Here is a 7,328-nt window from a genome sequence, read left to right as displayed (position 1 = left end):
AAGGTTCGAGAAAGAAGTGGCGTGATATTAGTCACGTGACCTCGCTGACGCAACAATAGCATGATTTATTATTGAGTTAGAGTTTAATAATGGTTGGAGACGGCTTGAATGGGTAATGAAGAAAACGTACATGATGATGACAAAACCTTGTCAAAACGTTGTACATTTGCTGTTATGTTAAACTTATATTAAAGAGTTTCTTCATTACCCATTCAAGCCGTCTCCAAGCATTAATGTTGAAGACTTTTTTCAAAATGCATACTCTTTTCAACCACGTCAATTTCTTGTTTTCAATTAACCAACTGGCTGGTCAGACACAAACACATTTTGCATTCAATAAAAACAAGAGATCGTTAAAAATAGTAGGCCTATGGATTTTAAATTCATAGATTTATCTCAGCATGGAAAATCGATACTCTTGAAGAGTAATGTAGTGCAGAATATATTTTTCGAAAATGCGAATATTAAGAGAAAGATTATTGTTGAGATAAACGTGCATGATTTTGTCCATATGTGATGCAGTTTCGTCCATTTTCATGCAGGAAAGGGTTTTTCGGAGGTTTATTTGTTTGTAGTTAAGCACAAAGCTACACAATAGATAGCTCTGCCCACCACGTGTATCGAAACCGTGTTTCTAGCTATTCGGAGGTTGATGTAAAAACGTTATCGCTGTAAGAGAATTCACCAAAATTTAAGAAAAAGGACTAAAGATCTAAAAATAGTATTCTAATATAAACTTTGTTTTTAGACTCGTACACAACGGTCTCAAAACAATCTTTATTGTAGCCCGTCATTGCCCCGTGTGTAACCTATTCAATACATCTAAAAATACCATTCTTATGTCAAAATAGTTTTTAGAAATGTTCACGACGGTCGTTAATTATTCTTATCGCAGTCAGTCCTTGAGCGGTGTTAATGAAACCAATTGGCTTAAAACGAAAACCGTTTGCATTTCATCAAGACCACGTAACTGGAGGTTTGTTTGTTTTGAATTTCGCGCAAAGCTACACGAGGGCTATCTGCGCTAGCCGTCCCTAATTTAGCAGTGTAAGACTAGAGGGAAGGCAGCTAGTCATCACCACCCACCGCCAACTCTTGGGCTACTCTTTTACCACCGAATAGTGGTAACTGGAGGTACATGATAAAAATTAATTATAGACTGAAAATTAACAGAACTTTCACAAGAGGGACAGTAGGTGCTTTAAATTTGTATTATTAAGGCAAATAAATATTTCATTTTCTAAAAAGCGAGAATGAAAAGTAACATCAACATCAGGCTAAACGTGCATCTTTGATGTCAATGAGATGGGCCTTTTCGCCCGTTTTTCTGAAAGAAAGGGTTACCTGGAAGTTGATGTGAAATTACTATTCCTGAATAAGTTAAGTAAATTGGAGAAAAGAGACTTAATAGATCTAAGAATACGACTCTTATGTCAAATTAGTTTTTAGAAATATTCACAATGGTTGCTAAGTAACTTTATTGCAGCCCGTCATTGCGCCGTATTGATGAAACGAATGACAAAAACAGTTTACATTCCATCAAAACCATATACCCGGAGATAGCTCTTAAAAATTTATCATGAACTTGAAATTCATAGATTTTTCACAGAAAGGTTTGTTTGTTTTGAATTTTGCCCAAAGCTACACGAGGTCTATCTGCGCTAGCCGCCCCTAATTTAGCAGTGTAAGACTAGAGGGAAGGCAACTAGTCATCACCACCCACTGCCAAGTCTTGGGCTACTTTTACCCGCAACCTGCAGATTACAAGTTGAGCGCCCTAACCACCTGGCCTGTATTAACGTGTATCATGTTTCATTGTGTAAATGTTTTCACAATACCATAAGTGACTTTCTGTTGTTTTTCTGAAATAAAATAAAGGTGCGTCTTCAAAGTGTCCCAGTTGATGTATCATTGTTCCATTGATGGAGCTTTAATTAGAGGTAATTAACAATCTGACGCTGACAATTTATTAAATTTCTGATAAAGTCTGAACAGGATCTAAGGGATTTGTCTTTAAAATTGTTTTATTACTAAAGTTGGCGCCCCCAGTGGCACAGCGGACTTACAACGCTAGAAACCGGGTTTCGATACCCGTGGTGGGCAGAGCGCAGATAGCCCATTGTGCAGCTTTGTGCTTAACTTCAAACAAACTAAAGTTGGCTGAACTAGGCCTAGTGGCTACTATGTAGCCTAAGAACTTGATGATTCATGGTTTGTATTCTGTTGCCACAGTAGTATACTTATCCCGTTGAAGCCATTATAAAACTGATGTTCAAATCACATTATTCACTCAGACAAAAGTAGCCCAACAGTTGATAGCTCCTTCCATTTAGTCTATTAATTCAAAATTAGTAATGGCTATGCAGAGACGGGCCTCACGTTACTCTGCGGATAAACTTTAACACAAACCCAAATTACTGTAGTGCCTTTTTTCCTTATGCGTTTTAAAATTACCTCTGGTTCTTCGCTTTTTAGTCTAGTTATAATTTAGTTTTCAGGTTGAATTTATTTGAATGGATATTAAATTGTTTTATGTAGATTATATGAAAGTATAAATATTACAAGGCCTTGAATTTTTTTAAACTGCATGCAAACTTATTTATTGTATTGTTACGTCTCTGTTCGTTTGTTAATTTCCCGTAAAATTCCGATATAATTCCTTTCTTAAATAAAACTAATTTATTCTTTCTCAATACAACTTTGCAATACACAGAATTTCCACAGTCATTTAAACTTAAACACACGCTATAATTCACAACGATTCACGCACTTTACTTACGAGTTGACTCGATTATCTGTATCTCTCTCTCTCCAATCTGCAATTATTCTCGTTCCGATCCATGGCACGCTTATATACTAGAATAGAGGGCGCGTAGAAAATACCAGAGTTGCCACGAACAGACATGATCCTTCTAGAATATCATGACGTGTTACTAGCGTCACGTGACTTCCGCTGTCGTAACAGTATAATATTCTGATGAGCATTGTTAATAAATTAAGTATTCCTTTATTGATTTTATCCATACATACAAAGTGCTTTTATTGCTGGTTGAAATCAGTTTGACTTATTCAATTACTGGTAAATTTCTCAAGAATTACTACAAAATTTATGTTACTAATATTTTATTTTGTTAGCAAATTATGAATAATATTTATTTTCTTTTATAAATATTTTGCAGAAGGAACTGAGCTGCCATAAGCAGGAAAATTAAAGGTATAACAATGAATATACTGTCCCCCACATCAGCTCATGAACCAAGAATTCTCACCTGCATCCCAGTGTTTTTCAGTGGTGTCAAATTGCTGGTGGCATGTACCTCTGTAAACAAGACTAACAAACCACTATGTCTGTTAACAGAATGGATTTCCCTATCTGGTTGAGAAGTAGTTGTGGTTGGTACTCTAAAAATTGTCTCTTGACGACAAGATATCTAGATGAGACCAAGTGAGGCAAGCCTGCACAGTATCACACTTTTCCAAAGGGATTGTCAAATCTGATGTCTTGCTGCAAAAAAGGAAGTCCTTCCAAAAGTAATTGTGTGTCAGTAAAAAGACTGAACAGAGCCAAAGAAAGATTTATAGAGGTTCTCTCAAATTCATTGTAGTATTACCTGTTTTCCTGGACTGAGACCAGGTGAGTTAGATCTTCTAACAGGTAGAATTGAAATCAGTAACTACCATCTAGGGGTCACTAAGTACCACACATTACTCTCAGTCAGTCACTCCAAATGCTTTTATTTCGCAGTATATGTGTAGAAATTTTAAGTAGAACTTTCAGTAGAACTGTCATTGCCTCCTGGATCAGTGCTTTTCACTTGCCAATCTGAGTAAACAATACTGGGTGTTTTATTCAACCTTCAAAAAATTGTAAAGACTGAGGTCAATGTGGCAAGCCTAAACATGAAATGCCACTATTCTTAAACTTGAATGAATGTATATTGGCTGCCACTTCATAATCAGTCAGCAACTGGATAATGATACTGAAAAATTGTCATATATTGAGTAGATTTTAAAGCTTGAACAAAGGATGTCAACAGTCGATATAATGACTTTCTCTGGCAACATAAGTTATCCTGATCCATATTTTTCAGTGAAGTCTTATGGCAGTTGTAAATTAGAGAGAGTTTCCATAGCTACAAGACATAAGGTAGTAACAAATGAAATAGTCACTCTGTTTCAAATAATTTTTTGTTTTGTTATCTTCTATTTCTTGTTTCTCTGTTAACAATTTAAAACAAATGTAAACCATGTTTAAAGAAACAAATTATTATACAGGATACAGTTCAATGTCTCATTACTTACTTTGATCCAGTAGTGGTGTTTGATTTCAAGTTGTCTAAGCCTTTTAGAGAGCAAATTTGTTGTTTCATAGTTGACCTATCCAGGCATATTAATCGTTCTACTAGCATCATCATGTGGTTTTTCTGTTTGCTGATTTAATTCCCTGTTTCTTTTCCATAGTTCTCACTTGCATGCTTTAATTTTTCTGCATCTAAAACAAATTTATTATGTGCAATCATTGGTATCTGAAAATGTAAGACTACATCGAGGAAACAATTTTCTGTGTTAGTTGATCATCAACATAGTTATTAAAGGCTTCAATGTTGTCAAATAGAGCATGACCAGATGTGGCAATGTGGGATGTGATGACATGATGAGGTTCCAAAATTGTTTCAATATGTACTCAACCTCTGTAGAACATTTGATATCATTGACTGATAAATGTTCATGAAATCAAAACTGTATTTAAGACAATTTACCAACAGCATTTGATTACAATGATTACATGGAAATGAAGCAAATTAAGCAGTTAAAAACGATCTGGGCCAGTACACCCAACATACCAGGTAGGTTTTCTTCTCTAAGTTGTTAAGATGTAGTTGGGTAGTTTTCTTTTTTTTTTAATAGAAAATGGATGGACTTTCTCAGGATCCAAAGGGTAGATTCCCATCAGGTAGCAGAGGTTCCAGAACACAGAGACTGACTCTCCAACTTATAGAGAAACTAGATGAAGTAATAATGGGGGTAGAAGTCAATATATCCACCTGTTTATTTGCAGCGGGCAACATAATGTGCAATGGTTGAAGATAGACTATACAGGAAGAACAGTGTATTTCTTACTGTAGCAGTGGAAATAATTGCAGTAGTATGATTCTGGTTTGAAAGAGGCATTACCATATTCGTCTTCACAGTACATGATGCAATTGAGTCTTAATCCTCTGTACCTTCTCCTCTTCAATCCATTTATGACATGATGGAGAATAAGAGGGGTGGGAACCATAGTAGTTGATATAATGTGTCTGCTTCTGACACTTGATTCTTTCATATCCTTTGCCACTGAAAGGGTGCAGATTAAATAGCCAAGATGTTTGATCTTAAACACTGATAGTGGAGATAACAGAGGATTATGAACATAAGAACAATTAAGGTAAATTCATGGCTGGTTTCAGCACTTGCAAAGGATAGTATGAAATAATCATCATGCTATTTATTCTGTGTAATGCAACTACTTTAAGGCTGATGGAGTTAGAATTTCAACAATTGCAATGGGATAGATGGTTAGCTGCCTATTGAGGATTTTGTTACCAATCTGACCTTCACATAGAAACAGAAACTCCATGAACTGCTTCTTAATTTTTCAGGTATTTTGGTGGTACCAGATGACTATCTGGTGGGGCAAAAATAACATATCATTACATAGACCTGGATGATGTATGTTTAATAAAGCAACTGCCATGTAGGCTTCGTTAAATAACCAGTGCTAAAATCCAGTGAATGCTTAGTCATCTTAAGTTATCACAAAAAAGAAGGAACTTACAGCTCTAGATAAATGTGTTAACATTGAAGCATTACTGTAAATGGACAAATATCTGGATAAACTGGAAGGTACCCTTTGATTCAAGTGTAAGGGATCTATCTTTTGTGTACAGGCAAATTGAACTGGACGGTTAAGTTAGATTTAAGACTAGTTTTAGTACTGGGGAATCATGGTATAAAATACACATCGTGATGTCATAAAGTTGTGTAAAAATCTAAGATGTTTTTCAAAGATAGAAACTATGTCAAGGATTTCAAATGCAAAAACTTGGAAGAAAACATTAAGAATTTAAGCTGTTAAAACCAAAATTAATGATAAAATTTTCTCACTTATATATGTATGAATGGTTTAACCTTAAATGAGTTGGTTAAACCATAGGAACTTGTTAATCACAACCTTAAATGTGTTGTGATTTTATGAACTTGCTAATCACAACCTTTAATGTGTTGTGATTTTATGAACTTGCTAATCACAACCTTAATGTGTTGTGATTTTATGAACTTGTTAATAACAAATACACTTTAATGCACTTTAATACACTATTAAAGTTTAAATATCTACATTTTGTGTGCTTTAAGTGTAACACTATATATATATATATGTATGTGTTCTCAAAGATTATGGTTTACATGTAAAATATATATAAAAATTGCCGATTTAAACATTAGATGCTTAAACTGTGCCTCCTGCTGGCTCAGTGGTAAACTTAAAAGCTTATAACACTAAAACTTGGGGTTCAAACCATGTGTGGTGGGCACAGTATTACATATGGTACCTTTGTGCTTAAAAAGAAAATTAAACTAAGCTTAATGTGTAAAGTAAACTACGAGTTAGGTTTCTTTGGAGAAGTATGTAAAGTTAGAAGATGTAAAAGATCTATACTTAAAGTGTAATAGTATATGAAATCTCAAAGTGTAAACTTTACAGTTGAAAGTTTATGTAAATGTATATAAAAGTTAAAAAGCAAATATTTGCTTAAGGTTGAAAGCATTTAGAATTTAAAAAAATCGAAAGGTTTTTGCTTGATATGTGTAATTATAAGAAACTTACAAAAATTAGATATTTAAAATTTAAATAATATCTAAATCAAACAGTGGAAAACTATTATACATACCATGTTACAGACTGTATTAAAACATACACAGCTATCTTTTTCGTCTCCTATCTTTCTTAAAAGGTTTTATGTATATTCTTGTATGTATTTATCTTAAGTTAAAGGGTACGATTTATGAATTGTCTGTTATATATATACTTGTATCTAACATATATATCTCTTCATTACAGTTTTTAATATATGTACTTATGTTTTTACTTCAGAGCTTATGTTATTTTTAAAACTAAAAATATAGATGTTATCATTCAGTGAATATGGTCATGTTGTCTCTTACTTCAAGAATGGGCCTTCATTAAAACTGTTTACAATTATAAAGCTAAAACGGAACCATGAATGCTCTTAAGGTAAGGGAAAGTGGAGCTATAGTATGCACATTTTATGGCTATATCTCATTTA

Source organism: Limulus polyphemus, unplaced genomic scaffold (assembly GCF_000517525.1).
Source record: "Limulus polyphemus unplaced genomic scaffold, Limulus_polyphemus-2.1.2 Scaffold2012, whole genome shotgun sequence".
NCBI lineage: Eukaryota > Metazoa > Arthropoda > Merostomata > Xiphosura > Limulidae > Limulus > Limulus polyphemus.
This window is presented reverse-complemented; position numbering follows the sequence as displayed.